Source organism: Notamacropus eugenii, chromosome 3 (genome assembly GCF_028372415.1).
Source record: "Notamacropus eugenii isolate mMacEug1 chromosome 3, mMacEug1.pri_v2, whole genome shotgun sequence".
Lineage (NCBI taxonomy): Eukaryota > Metazoa > Chordata > Mammalia > Diprotodontia > Macropodidae > Notamacropus > Notamacropus eugenii.
Genome location: NC_092874.1, coordinates 5,789,816 through 5,799,237, shown reverse-complemented (window position 1 = coordinate 5,799,237; position 9,422 = coordinate 5,789,816).

Below are 9,422 nucleotides of genomic sequence, written 5' to 3'. Positions count from 1 at the left end.
GCTTGTCCCCGGATTCGCGCATGCGCACACGCCCGCGCTTCGCCTGGCTTGGGATCTCCCTCGGTCACCGCGAAGGGCATGCGCCCGGGCTGCTGGTGCTTAACTCCTTGGGAGAGCGGGGAAAGAGGCCTCCAGGGCGGTGCGCGTGCGCTCTAGCTCCAGGTCTTTCCTACCTTTTTTTTTTTTGGCAGGATTGGAAGTGTCGCTTGCCCAGATGCGCCTGTGCTTAGGCCGCGCATCCGCGCCCCCAACCTGGGAGCTGGCGTCATCCGATCCCCTGCGCACGCGCACGCGCGGCTGAGCCTTTCTTCCAGAAGTCGGTTCTCAGGGTCGACGCCGATCCCAGGATGTCCCGACTTACGGGCCTCGCTGTCCCCGATGCGCATGCGCCGGGGGTCCTCCCTTCCCCCCAGTCACCATCGCCTCTTCTTTCCCTCCAAGGCCCGGACCCCACGACTGTCCCCCGGGGGCCGCCCCCTCCTCCCTCGCGCTCGCTCGGGGCTTCCCTGGGGGTGGCGCGCCCTGTGCTTGGACAGTGGGCGCCCGGACAGACCTCCTCAAATCAGGCCCGCGGGGGTGGGGGGCCCGCCTGTGTGAAGAACCAGAGGGCCCCGGGGGCCCCGGGATCGTCCTCGGGGCAGGCCGAGCTCCGCACGACCCGCTCCGAGCACCCCTGGGGGCGGCCGCGCGGTCCCCGGCCCTGACCAACCGGGCCGCCGAGGGGGGAGGCTGTCCCGGGTGAGAGGACGTCGGGCAGCCCCCTGCGTGCGCGGCCGAAGCCCCTGCCCCACCTCAGACTGCTGGGCCCCGCTGGGGGTCCGAGAAAGACGCCTCGCGGGCTTTCTACCGTGGGGCGTGCCCGGCCCGGGAAGGCCCCTCTGGATCCTCCTCGGAGACTCCCGCTAAGGAGAAGCCGGGTGCACACAAAGCTAAAGGGAGACCCTTCTGAGAGGGGGCGCCAGGACCCGAGGTCCGGGGCCAGCGAGCCGGGAGGGGGGAAGCGCTGTCCTGGGGCCCCGGCCCACCTCCGTCCCTTTGTCCCGGGCCCCCTCCCTGTCCCTCCGTCCCCGCGGGGGCTGCGCTCACACAGCCTCAGGGCGGGCCGGGGCTGGTCTCCCCGTAGCCCAGTCTTCGTGGACCAGGAAGGCAGGGAGCCTCGGTGGTCAGTCCTGGCCGCTCTGCTTGCACCTTGTGTCCCCGCAGGCAGCTCCCCTGAGGCTCAGGCACGAGCTGTCCGGACGGACTTGCGGGACCTGAGCTGTGCCCACTGCCTTCCAGACCTGCTCCTGGCCCAGCCCTGGTTCTGGAGGAGGGGAGGGCCAGAGCAGAAAAGAATGCCAAGCCCGTGACCCGCGGCAGGGGTTGGAGCCCCAGAGGACAGACCCCCGCCTCTCCCTTCGTCTCCTGGGCTTTCCCAGGACTCCGAGGGAAGCCCGTGTGGAAACAAAGTGTTTCCTTCTTGCCGAAGGGAGATCAGTCACTGGAGTCAAAGTAGCCAAGAGAGGAAACCCGGCGGTCACCGTGCGCTCGTGGTCCTGAGGTCGTGTTCGAACGCGGTTTAAACCTTGTGTGGTGAAAGACTAGGAAGGAATGCTTCTGCAAGGAAGTGCTAACCTTGAGGAGACTCGGGGCATTACTCGCATTAGAGCTAGACTAGTTAATGATGGTTGTTCTCCAAAGGAAAAGAGTGTCTTCTGAAATACTCAGCACCAGCGTGTTCATAGGTGGAAGGCAACAACCGCCCGCTGCCCAGTGCTGTGGAGACACAGAGACAGCCACAGGCAAACTTGGTCACGGTGATGCGCTCCCCCTGGCCGGCACTCCAGGGGGTGCACGATGACCTTGTGAGGGGAACCCTTTTTACAAGTGAGGGAACTGAGGTACAGGGAAGAGAACTGATTGGTTACCGCACATGTGCTAGGAAGGAGGCAGGAAGGTTCAGATCCAGGTGTCTTGCCCTCCCTCCAGTGTGCCTTCTACCGGGCCAGGTTGTTTCTCAGAATCTGGTGACAGTAAAGCCTGCCTTCCTTCCTTTCTCCTTCTTCCCATCCTTTTTTCCTTCCTTCCACCCTTTCTTTCCTTCCATCATTCCTTCCTTCCATCCATTCTTTTTTCCTTCTTTCTCTCTCTCTCTCCCTTCCTTCCTTCTTTCCTTCCTTCCTTCCTTCCTTCCTTCCTTCCTTCCTTCCTTCCTTCTTTCTTTCCCTCTTTCCTCTTACTCCTAGGCTATAGGAATTCTTTCCAAGTTACCTTCACCCCCCCACCCCCACCCCACTCCATTTCCTCATACTTTTTTGAAAATAAGCATGTCCTCACAATTCAAAAGCAAGTGTGTCAGTAATGAATGCACAGTAACAGCAGAAATAGCAGTCCCTCCAGCAGAAACTTCCTCAGGAACTTTTCCCATGAAGCATTGAGCTACAAAGACAAAAAAAAGCCTAAGTCAGACTTGACACAGGCCATACCAGCAGTGACCATGGTGGCAGCCTCTCCTGACACTCAGTAGGAATGCAGACAGTTTGCCTCATGGCATGGCCTTGGGTTTTGTAGGCTCAGGCTCTGGCCTAGCCTGAGCACTGGACTTCCCCACCTGGTTCAGAGGATTCCCCCCTCCCCCTCTCCCCAAGGTGGCTCCTCTTGCTGTGCTGCTTTGGCTTGCTAGGATCAGAGTCAGGAACCTCTGCTGAGAGCTCTGTGTCTGTGCCCTTGTAGCTACATGCAGATTCCTACCTTCCCAGGCCCAGAGTCAGGAAAGAGGGACTACCCACTCATGGCAGTGCCAACACATAGAGAAGGAGCGGTGACCACCTTTTCCAATAGCAATAGCTGGATTAGTTTGAGTGTAGTTCTTAGAGAAAGAGGAGGAGAGTAAGGGGGAAGAGGTCAGGAGTCCATGCAAAGAGGCTAGGGCAGAAGGTGAAGCCCAGCTGGGCCAACTAGGTATGGAGCAGGCCCTCCAGCCACACAACCTTACACTCACATACCAATCCCGTGGAATGAGCCCAGAGCAAGAGGTGCAAAAATGAATGAGCCAAGTCCCCTTGGGCATGATTCTGGGAGATCCTGGATCATTGCAGACTCAGGTGGGATGAGCTGTCTTGGCTGCCATTCACGCAGTTGACTTCTCAGGAGAATTGTGGTCCACTCAGATGCCTAAATCTGGTTCAGATAAATTGCTGTCCGACCACAATTCCCCTGTCTTGGTTTTATGAACCCAAGCATATGTCTTTACAGAATGCATTTTAAGTTTTGAATTATCCTCAGATCAATACTCACCGGTTAATATCTTTTTTGATCCTGACTCTCTTTTGCCTTGTGGTAGCTTTTTCCCCAGCTTTGCATCATCTGCATATTTTATAAGCCTATTTAAGTCACTGATGATAATGTTTAGCCACAAGTGCACAGGGCCAGCCACCCATTCCTGGGGCACCACCCAGAGACCTCTTTTGCAGTTGACATCAGTCATGAGTGACTGCCTTTAGAGTCCAGCCATTCAACCACTTTCTAATCCACCTATTTGTACAGTTGTCTGTCCATGTCTTGGTACAAAACTAGCAGTAGAGACTTTATCCAATGCTTTGCTTGGTTCTAGGTCAGCCACACCCATAACCTCCTGACTTTGAAGTCTCCTTACCTTGTCAGTAAAGCTGGTCTGGCATGATGTTCTCAACGGAGCCGTGTGATCAGTACTTCCTTTTCTAGAACCACCCATCTGGAATTTTGCCACCTTTTAAGAGTCAGGCTTACTGACTGCACACTTGCCAACCTCACTGTCCTTTTTTGAGCACTTAGACATTGGCCTTTTCCTTTCTTGGGGCCTCTTTTCTATTTGTGATGATCCTTGAAGGACCACAGATAGGCAGTAAGCACCTACTATGTGCCAGGCACCAGAAAGACAAAAAGAGGTGGAAGACAACTCTGCCTTCAGGGAACTCACAATCCCATGGGGACAGTCCTGCCTAATCTCCTTCACACATTCTTCTCACTTGCCTTTTCTTTTCTCTATTTTTTCTGTTTTAGTCTTTCTCCTTCTCCCACCCCAGAGCTGCACTGTCTGCTCCCTGGGGGGAGATGAAAGTCCCTAGGCTTTTGTTTTTATGAGATTGCTTTACCTTGCCTGCTTGAAGTCGATTGTTCATCTTCCCTTCTGTGCAGTCCTTGTGCAGCACTAAGCCCTGAGATGGTCCCTCTAACCGCAGTTTGGAAAAAACACCTAATTAAATCTCAGAAAAATCACTTCTGTTAGTGGTGTGCTCATCGAAACGCAGATTTAGTATAACCCATCTATAAACCCTCAGTAATTTCTTGTTAGATTGTTTTAGTGCATGATGGATACTGTGCCATAATACTTTAATTCTCTTCTCCAGAGATTCTCAGCATTATCAGTGTTTTCACTAATGACTCTATCTGTGTGTGGAAAGATTCTACATGCAGAAAGCCATCCACATCTCTCTTCCATTACAGGCGTCGATTTACAATTGTGACTTCTCTGGTTATTTACATCCCTATAAACACATCTCTCAATGAGTAGTAACTGATTGCCTCTCCAAAGTGTTTCAAGGCTGATATGGTTAGAGAATCCCAGAAATTCAAAGATAGGAGGGAACCCAGAAACCATTTAAACTTTATTCGATCTCCTGTTTGCCTGTAATATTTTGTATTATATATTATACAGCTGATCCTCCAGCCATTCTTGAAGACCTCCTTTGGTCTGTGGTGCTGGGGGTGGAGTTCATTTAAGGGGGAGGGTCACTATATCCCCAGGTGGCCTATTCCTCTTTGAACAGCTCTCCGTGGTCATAAGTATTTCGCTATATGAAGACTAAATTCTCCTGCTCCTTTGAACCAATGATCCTAGTGCTGACATCTGACAGCAAATACAAAAATCGAGTTTCTTTGCCATGTCACAAACCTTCTGCTGTTTAAAGACACTGTGTGACCTCCCCCTGCCCAAGACTCTTTTCCTTAACACACACCTAATCTTTTCTCATATGACATGTACCTGAGGCTCTTTCCTACCCTTGTCTTCTTCCAGAGGCTGTACAGCTTAACAATGTCCTTCCTAAAACATCACACCGAAATGATATCCAACACTCCAAGGTGAGTCAGCAAGCCTTCATCAGGCATCTCCTAGGTGCCAGGCATTGTGCTAGGGATTGGTTATTGGCTGACTATGGAAGAATGCAGCTCAGTGCAGAGGGAGGGACACTGGGCATGCTGGGCACAAGGCCCTTCCCTTCTGGGAGCCACCATTTCCTGACTGTAAAATGAGAGGGTTCCATCTCTTGATGGAAGATCTTGGCATCCTGTGATTAGAGTCGATGACGGTTGGTCTCTTCCAGTTCCAAGTCAGCGATTCTTTTGCACAAGGCACTGCTGACTCATCCTAAGCTTCAGGTTCACCAGGCAGGTCGTTTAGAGAGGAGTTCTTTAACTGTGCTTCCCAGCTCTTGCACTTTGGAAATGATTTTTTTTTTAAGGCAAGTGTCAGGCTACAACCCTTTAATCCTGTGACTTCATGCTTTATTGGATTCTGCCTAATGTTCTAACCTATCCACACAGTTTGTTTCTGAGTTCTAATCTAATATGTAAGCTTCATGACATTTGCCCATTTCCCAAACATGCTGTACGTACCTTTAGCCAAGAAATGTGCAAAAATGTCAACTAGCACCGGGTCATGCACAAATCTCTGGGCATTTCACTGGAGACCTCCTTCCAAGGGGATGTTCAAGTATGAATGATCACTTTTGGGGTCTGACCATTGAACCAGTACCTAATGCACATTACTCTTAATGGTCCAGGTCATGCCTCCTTACCTTGTCCAGATGTAAAACGTGAGGATGGAATACTTGGCCCAATAACATGATAGATTTTCTGAAATGTTCTACAGAAATCTTAGTCAGTTCTGTCTACTGCCCTCCCCTCTGCTATCAACATAGTTTTATTTGATTCTCACAGCAATGGTACCAGGAACTCTCATTCATAAAGGGAGATGTACAACAGTTCTGTGATTGAGAATACTGGGGCACTGTGTTTGTGACTGGCCCAGCGTCACACACAGCCAGGGTATTTCAGAAGTAAGACTTGAACAAGGTATCCATGTTTTTGAGGCTAGTCCTCAACCCACTGTACCATGTTACCTCTCTCAAGGTGGTCAGCTTACCAAAAAGGCCAAGATGTTTATCTCTCATGACCCATTCTGGATGTAGCCATCTGGTCATTCCTTCCTTTTCTAGCCCTAACCATCACTTTCATGGTCTATTCTAGAATTTTACAGGCAATGAAGTCAAAGTCACTGGGGTCTTGCTTTCAATATTAGACCTTTTAATTTTTTTTTTTTAATCCAGAAAACAGGGAAAAGACCTTCCCTTGTCATCTAGGACATTTCTCCCATTCTTCAAGTTTTTTCAAATGTCTCTGGAAATAGCTGTTCATTAACCTGAGATGTGGGGGATTTGGGCCAATGATCTTGAAAAGAACAAGGAACAGGGAAGTGGAAAGGAGAAAGGAATAAGCCTTTATTAAATACCTACTATATGTTCACCTTTGGTGTCCACCTGCCACCCAACTCTCACCTATGGCTCCAAGAATCTATAGCATGTGCAGCAGCCACAACCCAGTAAAACCGTCTCAGCAGACATACCAAACCAGGTTGAGGGTAACTGACAGGCCTCAGATACATCAGTGAGTTAAGGGGTATCTACCCCAAGCACTGAAGACTTCCTCTGGTAGAACGGGCAGATGAGAACAATTTGTTCCAATGGCCAATGAAGGTGGCTGAAGCAGGTCCTGGAATGCTTAGGCCTTGGTCTGACATGGAAGACACCAAGATCATCCACTACCTCCCAGGCCATCACTGGTCATCCGGACTATTGTCCTGCTACTGGACTTGGATGACCCTGGAAGAGAAAGTGAGGCCGATGACTTTCTACAGCTCTGTCCCTCTGAAATCCAATTCACTAACAAGTCAAGATGTTGCCCGGTGCTGTCACCTGGTCCTTTTCACAAAGAAGGATGGACAATAGGAACGATGTGCCAACTTTGTAAAGCTAAGAGCTTTGCAAACATCTCATTTCATCCTCACAACATCCCTGGGAGGTGGGTGTTTGTCCCCATCTTATAAATGAGGAAACTGAGGCAGACAGAGGTTTGGTGACTTGTCTAGGATCACACATCTAAGTGTCTGAGGGTGGATTTGAACTCAGGTCTTCCTGACTCCCAGAGCCCATGCTCTGGGCACTCTGCTCTCCCCTAGCACCCAGTAGTTGTCCTGGCTGTCCTTTATCTTTCTTATCATCTTCCAACAGTCCTGAGCTTCAGTGTCACCTTCAGGAGTCTTTGTGTGCCACGGCTGGACAGATGCCTCTCTTCCTAGCAAAAGCCTGAGTTGGTCGATGGGTGTCGTGGGTTTGCATGTCAGTCTCCTTGGGTGATCACCCCTTTAACTGTCCTGCACCTTCAGAGTCTCCCAGGCCTTTTATGTTGCCTTGGCCTGTAGTTCATGTGCTTTCTCAGAAACTTTTCAATACGTTCTGCTCAAATCTATTTGGCTGGGCCTCCCTGGGTCCTGCTCTCCTGTGTCATCAACCCAAAGGGAAGACCCCCTTCTGCTCTCCGTTTCCCTTCTTTCTCTACCTACTGACTCTTCTTCCTTGTTGGGGAAAACCACATCCAAGGCAAATCCTAGAAATGTTGCTCTCCTGGGGTGAACAGGGTGTGTGTGTGTGTGTGTGTGTGTGTGTGTGTGTGTGTGTGTGTGTGTGTGTGTGTGTGAGAGAGAGAGAGAGAGAGAGAGAGAGAGAGAGAGAGAGAGAGAGAGAGAGAAACAGACAGAGAGGTAGAGACAGAGGGAGCAGAGAGAGACACAGAGAGACAGAGAAACAGACAGTCCCAGCGGACATTTCCAAGTAGCATCTATCCATCTATCCTAAAGTGTCCCTTTAGGGTTTGCGAAACACTTTACATAGGATATCTCATTTGATTCTGACATCAACCCTGTGAATTAGATACTCACATTGTTCCTATTTCATGGATGATGAAACTTGAGCCCAGGAAAGGCTAAGTGACTTGCTCAGGGCCATTCAGCTACTAAGTATCTGAGGTAGGCTTGGAGTCAGGTCTTCCTAATCTCAAGCCTCTGCCTCCTGGATGCCAGAGGCTCCTTTGGAGGCCACGTCATCCACCCCTCCTCAGTTTAGAGATGAGGAAGAAGAGTTCCAGAGCACCTAAGTGACTTGCCCATTGTCACCCAGCTCAGATGCTGATGCAGATGAGCCCAGGTCCTCCTGCTTCCATGGTCTGTATTCTTGTCTGCTGCACAATCACATTCAGGGTGTTTTGGTCTTCCTGAATTCATGTGTTTTCCATCTTTCTGTTGAAAGCAGATGCAGACGATGACAGTGAGGTTATCTCTCCCTTCATGGTTTTGAAATGAAATGCTCCCCCTTGTCTATGTCCTGAATTTCCTATAGTTCTAGTTAAAAAAAGCAAACTCAGCCATCTCCTAACCCTACTTTAAATGACTGATGTCCTATAAATTCACTTCTAAAGTATTTTGCAATAACCTTTGCTACGTAGCTACATTTCTTTAAGGCCAAGGGATCCAGCAGGCCACAGTTAGCTGAGAGTTTTTGGTAGAATCCCAATTCTAGTGAAAAGCACAGCTTCTCTGTCTAGCTGGCTGGGCCTTGGGCTCTCCAAGACTGCAGCTTTGTGCTTCAGGAAGCCTTGCCTCAGTACCCACAGTCTTGAGTGGGGTGCACAAATTCAGAAAGGATATTAGACAATGTATAATCAGTAATATATTTACTTTTTGATGGAGGTTCTTCTAACACACATGTATACATACTCACACATGGACTACACACATATGCATACATAAGCACAGACACACACCACATACATATATACATACATACACATACCCCAAGTTCTGCAAATCATATAGCTTTGGCTGGTAACAGATTTCACCTTCAGAGCAGATTGGCCAGTTCCACACATATCTTTGTCCCTGTCTTGGGAGAGATGTATGTCATATAGATGTTCACCTGAGCCTAGTTAATTAAACGTATGATTTGTCTCCCTACCTACACTTTGTATCAGGGTTTTCCCAAGAGTTGTTTTGTTTTTTTCATCTCCTTAGCTTGTCACCCTACCTTGAAAATCTGAAATGTTCACTAGATGACATCCAACGTGTGGTTGCCAGCTCCTCACGCATGTATGCACCATACCAAATGCAAAGAAAGATTTTATTTATAGGTCAGATAGAACAAACTGAACTCATAACTGCATCCGTGGAAATTCACCATGCCTGCCAATAGCGATTGAGCCTGGGGAAGGCTCCCAGCAGGATTTGCCCGTCCTAGGTCTCCAGGGTATTTGCAGATTCCCTGCAATTCTCTGTCACTCCCAGGAGAGGACAT